We start from the raw sequence: 9,799 nt of genomic DNA, 5'->3' as shown, positions 1-9,799 counted from the left end.
CAGTGAAGAGAAAATAAATTGTTGCATTGGAAACTGAAATGAACCTGCAGCTCAGACAGACCTAGCATCTTCACACACATGCCCGTACCACTTGCATAAATATACACAAACAGATTTTTGGAAAATTCTTACAATGATTCAAAATTCAAAGCCTGGGGCCATCACTGATTGTGATCTTCAAAATACAAACAGCTAAACTGCACATATGATGGTCAGAAATGAATGTTTTTACTATGTACTATATTATTTTGTTTATAATTAATAAAGTCCCTTTGCTTACCTTAGGCCATGTTCTCATTTTGAATATACAATTAAAATATGTACATTATGTTGTTAAGAATGAAACATGTCTAATGAATTTAAAATGTTTTATACTCTGCTGTGACTGCTTCTTTTCTAAAGACTTGAGGAAGGGTATTTTGGCACCTGAAATTTTCTCAATGTCTATTCCAATTAAACAGATGGTCAAATAAAGGATAACACCCACAAAAATGGGTGCCCAATAATAGGCACCTCAAAAGCACCTTGCCTAATTTCTACCTCAACCCCTCAGTGAATGTGGGCACATTTGTGCAGGTGTAGATGTATATCTGAGGGTGTACATGTATCATCTGGGTGTGTATGTGTTGTGAGCTTAATTTTTTTTTTTACAATTACCACTGCAAGAAATGTGGGTCTCTTCTATCCGGTTATCACATGACTGATGATCCCACAGCTCCGATGGGCACTGCCAAAGGGAGCTGTGATGCTTATGACACTCAATGTTGTCCAGCCATGTGGGACCAGAACCTTCTCCATAAGCAAACTCTTCTGCAAGTACACCTCCAACTCCACAGCTCAGCTGCTTGCAGATAATTTCAACAGCGACTTGAGTAATTTGATTGGAGCAAACACTCCCCCAGGTCCCATTGTAGGAAACCTCCAGCCGTCCAGAACAGCCACCACCATTCACCAGCCTCAGATCCATGAACTCTAAGAGGAAATGCAGAAAATGGAATTGCACTGATCTGATTCTGATAAAACTTACAGTATGCAGACTGAAATCTCACAGATCACTGCCAACTCTATGCACGAGCAAATGGAGAAACAATATCCAGAGAGAATTACTGAAAGAATCAGAAAGTCTTTGGAACATCCTAAAGTCATTTGACACAAAATGGCTACCTGTGGAAAGTCATCAGTTACCAAGAGTTATGAAATACCTGAGATACTGCAGTGTCTATCCTGGTTCATACTGTGAAAAACTTTGGTATCTTTATAACCCAGGTGGACAATTATGGGAAACAGCAGCATTCTAATAATGACTTCCATATGCAAGTAGGCAAGAAAGAAAAAGAGCCAGAGAGGATCTATACCATTCTCAATCCTTCCCTCAAATATTTTCTCCCTCTCATATACCTCTGATAACCAGGTTGATGAAAGCAGTCACAGAACAGAGCACTCCTGCATCCTTTTTGTGTCGGCAGTTGCGCTGGTCCCAGCCCCTGGAAGGACATGCCCAGAGCTCAGACTCATTCCCAGAACATTGCACATCATCCAGCCAGATCTGCCCTGACCCTTCTCCATACTGAGCAGAGGCAGGTGCCTCAGCAGCACGTCCACATCTCAGCTGTTTCCAAACCACGTCGGCATCAGACAAGTCCCAGGAATCATCACAGACAGTCCCTCAGGTGCCCTGGTAATAAATCTCCACTCTTCCAGCACAGTGACCTGCTCCATTCACCAGTCTGATCCACCTGCTTCCTGTAAGAAGAAATCCCAGTAATTAATGTGTAAATTAATGATAACTGAATTGTATCATTATGATATAAAAAAGGCTCATATATTGAAATGATTTTAAAACCTGTATTTGCAAGTAAAAATAAAGGAAAACATTTTCAAGTTTAGAATACAAGACACTGGACAGGAAATTATTCAGACTTACGAATAGTCCTTACCTCCCTCTGGCCCTGATCTGAAGCACAAGGGGCAGAATTGCAGCCATGCTTTGGAACTTGCTATATTGTTATCCCGCCAACCAAAAATGTACTGATTTGACTCTTGTGTTAACATCTACTTGCAAGATCACTTCACAAGGTAGGCTGGTGGCAGGTTCTTGGATGGTCATATTTCTGCTTAATGGGAGATGTCAAGGTTTAGGTCAGCAAGCAGGCCAAAATGCGCCCAGCTCAACAGAATTAAGGGTCTAGGTGCCTACTTATTAGTAGCAGCTCTTTCAGAGCATATGAGGCCTGCCAACAGGCTGCTTGCCTTCTAGTTAGTTCCGGGCCTCAGACCACTTGGGTAGCACATAGCAGTGGCCTCTGTCTGCTGGGCCTTCTGGCAGGTAGGGGCTAACCCTGAACCAGTAGTAACAGTGACTACGGCAGGAGTGCGGGAGACAGTGACTGTGGCTGTGGCACTGATGGCATCAGTGGGGGATGCCTTTCCTGTTGGGGATGGGGAAGGGGAAGAAAAGATGGAGGGACCCACAGGAATCAATAATGCTCACTTTTGACGATAAGTGCTGCAGTGGAATTTTTACTTTGGTACTGGGGAACTGGATATGATGTGTCCCGAATTCAATCAAACTGTGCTTCAGAAGGTACTGAAGGTCTACCCATCATACCTAAACTGCTTCATTGCTGTCTTTGGGACTAGAGTGGGATCTGAGTTTTAGGAGCCCAAAAGGCTATTAGACATTTCTAAACATTTTTCAAGAAGCCAAAGGTGAACCAGTACTGACATACATTGTTGTTAGTGCTGCTACAAATAATAGAGAGAGCATGGTAGGAATTAAAATACATTCAGACGCAATCACTGAAACAGACTTATGAATATAGGTAAAGAGGCACTACAAGGAAATGGGAGAGATTAGTAAAATAAGGGATTAAAACAGGATATGGACAGGCACGTGGAAGGCCCAAGCCCTCCTGAAAGCAGATCCCCTCAATTCCATAAGTATACAGTCTCCTCACATTGGTAGAAACAGGGTGTTACATATTATTATGCAATGCCAACATTTTGTCTTAAATGTGGCATGCTGGGACACCTAGCAGCAGCCTACACTTGGCTTATTTGTTCAATGTGCATGTAGATGGGGCACCATGGCACAGCAAAGTGAAGGGTTTTGGAAATGTAATCTCTGTGGAGAGAAAGGGTACCTCTTTAAGCCATGCCCAAAATCAATTCCTAGTGCTGTAAGAAGGAAAGAGGCAGGCAGATGATGCAAAAAAAAAAATTGCATTTGAACCTGAGAAAAAGAATCAGGACTATCAAGTCAAGATTCCTTGGAAGATTTCAGGAAATCCCCCATGGAATAGGTTTAATAGAAGAGGAAGAGGAGGAAGGAAAGGATGCAAAAAGGACACAGGTCTTTTCTCCAAGGTTGCCTTTCTGGCTCCTGCACCCCCATGTCCCCCCCTTGATGCTAGTTCCAGTCCAAACACCTGTCCTCTGACAGCCAGTTCCCAGCTTGTAGCAGGCACCAATATCCCAATCCCATACTGTTATAGCTGTGTGCTCCAGGCCCTGTGGCTAGTGACTTTGGCTGAATCCATGTTTTCTGTTCCTGACCCCGAGACTCATGGTTCAAAATTGCCTGCATCTGGGCACATTAGGGCCCTCAGCCTCCTGACCCCCCTGTTCCTGATCTGTGACTCTAGTTGGGACCCTTTGCACCCTTATCTTGTTTGTTCCTGATCCTCTGGTTTATGAACCTGACCATCCTGGCTGTACATTTCTGTCTTACAAACACCTTCTGTCAGGTGTTTGTAAGATTTTCAAGGGAAGTCACCTGAGCAAACAACACTGACATCTTCAGCGATTCCTGCCTCCACTATCCTAGACAAGGAAGTGTTACAGAGTGTCAGATGAAGTTCATGTCCTGCACACTGTACACTTCTAACCCCTACGGGACCCTTTCCTTGCTGAGATTTTGGTAGGTGATAGGCTTTCTCAGCATCTCCACACTGGAGCTGCCTGCACACCACACTGGCATCCTTCATGTCCCACCGATCATCGAGGACTCTGCTCTATGTGCCACCGAGGGAAATCTCGACTCACCCATCACATTGACTCTCTCCATTCAACGGTATGAATGATTCAGAGTGACCTGATCTCAGGGGAGATGGAAAATGCATTAAACACCACTCTCTGCTTTCCATTATATAAAATGCAGAATGTATGCATGAAATTCCCATAGGTTATCAAATACTCAGAGAACTACAGTGATAAGAAGAACAACTGCTTTTACAAGGATTTTAGGAAAATCCTTCATTAGAATTTTAAGTCTCATGGCTAGAGCCCTGAATTGTTAGCTAGGACCTCTGATTAAGTGCATTCCTTGAGGCCAAGGAACAACACTGGACTTTTTTTTCGATTAGCCATCAGAGCTCTAAGGATCAGACCCTATAGCTGAGGTTGTTCTGCTGGCAAAACCCCTGGAATTGGTGCAGATTCTGCTTGCTTCTTGCAGAGCTTTTGTTATTAGGGGCTGAGGTTGTAGCTCTAGTAAAAGGAAAACCCCAGCCATCAGATGGACCAGGCACTTTGCAATGATGCCCTAGTTCCTAGCAGCGCCCAAGTTCCTCCCAACTCATTGCTTAAATGTAGCCTGAGGAAAGTAGACAGAAGATACCATAGCTTTGTTTTCTGCTGTAAGACATTCAGGAGGCACTAAGCTGACTGAATGTGTCTCAGTATCTAAGAATACGCTTCATTCCTCTGCATTAAAACAGGTGATTGAAGGTGTCTCAGTGTCTAAGAATATGCTTTACTTTGCTGCACCTGCTGTGAGAAACTATAGCAGCAAACAGTAGCCGTGACCACCAAGCTGGTAGGGGGCATCATCATCTGTATGCTTCTGGTGGCTCTGATCTGGTCTATTCAGCTACTATTTTGCTAGACTATAAAGCATTATTTAAGGTACCACATGTTGAATTACCATGGAAACTGCATGAAGGAGTGACGGTGTCTTGACTCTCAGCTGGTTACTGGGTGGCAGCAGGAGTTCTCAGTGAAGATGGAGTAACTCTTATGGCAGAGTGGAAGGTTCTTCTGCTACTGAAGGGCTAAGGCATTGGGTTTCCCCATTCACTATGTTCGTTGCTCTTTTGGCAGAGAATCCAGAAGTGGTTTACCAGAGAAGGGTGATGCTAGCGGCTGAGACTTATGAATCTAGAGACCCATCTAGATGACCCATCTAGAGACCTGTGATATAGATGTAGTGATCATCACTCATCAGGTGCAATGTACCTGGTCATATGTGAGTGAGAACTACACAATAACTTTTATTCTGGAATCATAAGAAATCCCTGCACCCCCTGTGTCTATCTCTGACTGACTGACTGACTAGCTATTTAACTAAGGGACTATGTCACAATTACCAAAGTAAAGCAGTAATGATTGTATATAAAAGCAGTGTCCTCTGAGATATTTCTCCACTATGAAGCAAGGGAGGGAAATGTAAACAGTTGAGTGGAAAATTCTTATGCCACTGATAGTTGAAGCCTGAGCCATTCTTTCTAACAGGCAAAGAAAGGAAATGCAAGGAACAGAACTCAGAACACAAATACTGTGGTTTCAGAAAGCATTCTGGGAACTGACACAAGTATATCAAACACTCATATGGGCTAACATTCTTAATGCTATGCTTGAATGCCATGTCACTAGTGGGAAGCAAATCTACAGTTACTGAATCTTAATGAATAGGAATTATTTTGGGCGTAGGACCACTTACTGAGTTTTGGCAAGCCATCAAGGGTCGCATGACAGGCAGCCAGGGGCAGCTAACTATTAATTTTCTTAAATTTTTAGGGGCCCCGCGGGCCGGATAGAATGGCCTGGTGGGCCGCATCTGGCCCGCGGGCCGCATTTTGCCCACCCCTGGCATAGGCCCATGCAGTTGAGCTAAAAGACTCAGTTTTCAAGCCAACCATGTAGGAGGCTCATCTTCTTTGTATTGACCGTCTAGTAAACCTGTATTGTTTCTACACTCACCTGAGCAAATCACACTAACATCACGGTCATGTGAGCACTGACAGGCTCCCAAGGCAGTAACCGAGCAGTGCCATAAATGGGGTTCAGTCCCATTACAGTGGAATGCATCTTTCCAGACAGGGCCAGTTCCTTTCCCAAAATGCCCTCCTCCTAGAGCTGACACAGCAAATCCACAGCCGAGCTGATGACAGAGAATGTTGGCATCTGATAAATCCCAGTGTGAGTCACAGAGGGTGCCCCAAGCACCGAGCACCTGGATCTCCACTCTCCCTGAGCACTGTGTGCTGCCATTCACCAGCCTGAACCCTGTAAATCCTGGGAAAAAAGAGAAGGGAAACAGTGATTAGAGAGGAACACAGCAGCCCATGCCCCATTTTATACCAAATAGTCAAAGAATGGGAAGTTCAGAATAGGCAAGCCCTTTCTGATTATCATGGATTTTAAGGTTTTTGCCAGCTATGGATTCCAGTTCTACTATCATTGCTTCCAAAAAAGTGATGTCACTTTGTTACTGTATGCAAGCCTAAAACCCATTTCTAATTATTTTGGCTTTCAGGGGTTTTGCTGGAAATGGATTCCAATTTGGTTGTCCTCACTTCCAACAAAGTCATATCACTTTGTTGCTGTACCTGAGCCCAAAATTCATATCAATGCTGTCCTCATGTTGTGTGTAAAGTTTTGAAGAGCAATCAGGACTCGTAGTACAGATGATATCTTTCATCAGACCAACAAGATTTTTGCAAAAAAAAATTCTTTAATTGCAGGCTTTTGGGCACAAACAGCCTTCAGCAGACATTGAAGGGAAAAGATTGTAAAAGTTCTCCTGGGTAGAAATGAAAGTTCATAGTTTTGAAGGGGTATTTGGGGAATTCCTGAGCCTTTGTTGGGATGGACAGCATATAAATAAATAAATAAATGATTTCATGGAAATGCAGGGGATTGGATTCAGTGGCTCAGATGGTCCCTTTTGGTACTATGTTTCTATATTCCTATTTTAAACATATCACACTAAATTCTTACGTGAACATATGAGGCCAATATCATTTTCATGTGAGCCTGTTTGATTCATGGGTGGTGCTCGGGGGGCAGTATGTGAGAAAAGACTCATTTCCCACACACTGAAACTCTTCAGTCCAGATTGGCCCTTGTCCTTCTCCAAAGTGAGCTCCTCCTGTGATGGATACAACTGCTCCACACTGTAGCTCATTACAAATCACACTGGCAGCTTTAGGATCAAGGTGGGAATCACTGACAGTAGCCCAAGTGTGTCCATGTCTTATCACCAGATGTCCTGAGCAGACATTGTCACCTTCAATCAGCCGGGGCTGTGTGTCACCTAGAGTCAATCAATCCATCAGTGAATATAACACTGAAACTCCTTGCCCTCCATTACAGCTTTCAGTAGATGCAGCTTTTATTTCAAACCTTTTGCTTACAAAATAGGCTTAAAAAACAGGGATCTAGCTCTCCATACAAGCATTAATTAATTATCTACTTCTGAATGCAGTGTTCAGATTAAACTTTGACTCCTGGGAGAGTTAGAGGTCATGGTGGCAGAGAGAAGGCAGAGGGTAGCCTGAGTGTGGGCTCCAGGTGGCTGCAGAAAAAAGCATGCTGGCAGCGAGGAGGGGAAGGGGCCCTTTTCCCCTGCTCTGAACAGCAACTTCTGCCTGGCTGCAGGGGCTCAGTCCCCCTGCCAAGCACCCCCATAATTCAAACCCTGTCTGAATGATTGTTTTTAATGAATCACCAGGGATAGGGCATATGCCTATTTTATGACATGCTCCTCTGTTTTCTGATCGATTATTCTGATATTTTGTGTTACATTGTTACTAAGAGTTAACAAAAATCTGTGTGGTTTGCATTTTTAGTAGACTAGGCAACAGCTTTAGATAATCCTACCACTTATACTCAAGAGAGAATACAGGTAAGGCAGGAGAAGGAACAAGAAAAGCAAAGAGAGAAAGGAAGACAAGTAGTACTAGCCACAAACTAAAAGTTAAGGATTTGTTCCTCCACTCTCTTTGCAATGTGCATGATTTCTACTTGTGAAAAGTTATGTGCCCTCTCCTTGTAAATACTATATGCGGGGTGGGCAAAGGAGTTCTGGTTTGGTGACAATTCACATTCATTTTGTACAGCTGAAAAAACAGCATATGGCTCCAAGTAAGGAAAAATGATGTGGCACTTGCATCAAAAGTCTCTCTGTGTTGTTTCTGCTATGCTTAGTTACCTGCTTTCTTGAATTCTCCAAAACAGCAAAGAGGAAAGCATACATCAGATTCACACATTATCCATTAATTCCAGTATAGATTCTCAAATAGTATATATAGATAAAATAGCTTATTAAATGCAAGTATTTTTTATGATTTGGAACAGAGTAAAAACTTATAAATGATCAATATGATATTGGGAGAAGTGGATTTAGGCTTATTAAGGGATTCTAAAGATATCAGAATTGAGAATTACATGTGGACTTCCTGTCAGTGAGTCAGTTATAGGTGTTGAAGATATTTACTCACTTTTATGTTATTTCACAAAGATGAGACACGTTGTTTTTCAGTCCCTTTTTTTCCATGGCAATTTCCTGATGGGGGGGGCAGGATTTGTGCCCAGCTGTGTTCTCTCAGTGCATAAGCTCTTAGGCCATGAGACATTGGATAACTGTGTTTTCTCAGGCCACCTGCAGGTGGAAATTCAGTTATGCACTCAGCCAGTCCATAAACACATGTTCAAGGGCAATGTGTGGGCACTCCAATCCATCAGCGTCTCCATTGCAAGACAAGTTATGTGACAATCAGTCAGTCCCACGGCAAAAGTGATATCTGTTTATATCCTTAGTTTTATAGTTTTGTGCCCTCTTCATCCTTATGCACATGTTATCTAACAGTTTGCTTTTACTGATCCCACACTAAAGAAGAGCTACTTATTTGTGCCCAACTGTGTTCTACTTAGGGACAAAAGACTGGTGGGAGAGACATTCTGAGTCAGTGACACCAGTCCCTAGCAAAGCCTAGCAGGCTGCCTTTCCTTGATCAGCCTGACAGCCTATGTCTACACTTCAAACTACCCCTCAAAAATCCCTTTTGTCATTTTAGCTCAATTTTGTTCTATTCTACACATTTTATCCTTTTTTTTTTTTTTTTTGCATGCAGTCTATCAGATTATTGATGTGCAAAGGAAACCCCTACCTTTACCTTTATTTCTATCTTTCCAGAACAGGATGCATCCTCCAATCTCTATTTTGAAGTCATGATAATTATTTCATGACAAGTCTATTAACTCTACAGTTACCTAGTTTTATATCCTGTATCACAGTGTATCCAGTTTCCCAGGTTCCTAGTATTTGTATACTAATATCAGATTATTGATGTGCAAAGGAAACCCCTACCTTTACCTTTATTTCTATCTTTCCAGAACAGGATGCATCCTCCAATCTCTATTTTGAAGTCATGATAATTATTTCATGACAAGTCTATTAACTCTACAGTTACCTAGTTTTATATCCTGTATCACAGTGTATCCAGTTTCCCAGGTTCCTAGTATTTGTATACTAATATTTTCTTTCTTTCTTTCAAGATGGCCGCCGACAGGTGAAGCCCTTCTAAGCTCCTGCAGCTCAGGTGCTTTCAGCTCGTTGCCCCGCACTCTCTGCCCCGCTTTTCCTGTCCCCCCCCCAAAACCCCTTGCCTCTCCCCACCCTGTCCCTGGGGACCCCCTCCCTGCCCCTTCCCCCCACTTTCTGAGCTTTTTTCCCCTGGGTTCTGGCAGCCTCTTTTGTCTCTGCCCCTCCCCCACCCCCGCCTGAGTTCTCCCTTTG

The sequence above is a fragment of the Alligator sinensis genome, unplaced genomic scaffold, assembly GCF_000455745.1.
Source record: "Alligator sinensis unplaced genomic scaffold, ASM45574v1 scaffold537_1, whole genome shotgun sequence".
NCBI classification, from domain to species: Eukaryota; Metazoa; Chordata; order Crocodylia; family Alligatoridae; genus Alligator; species Alligator sinensis.
Note: the sequence above shows the minus strand (reverse complement) of the source record.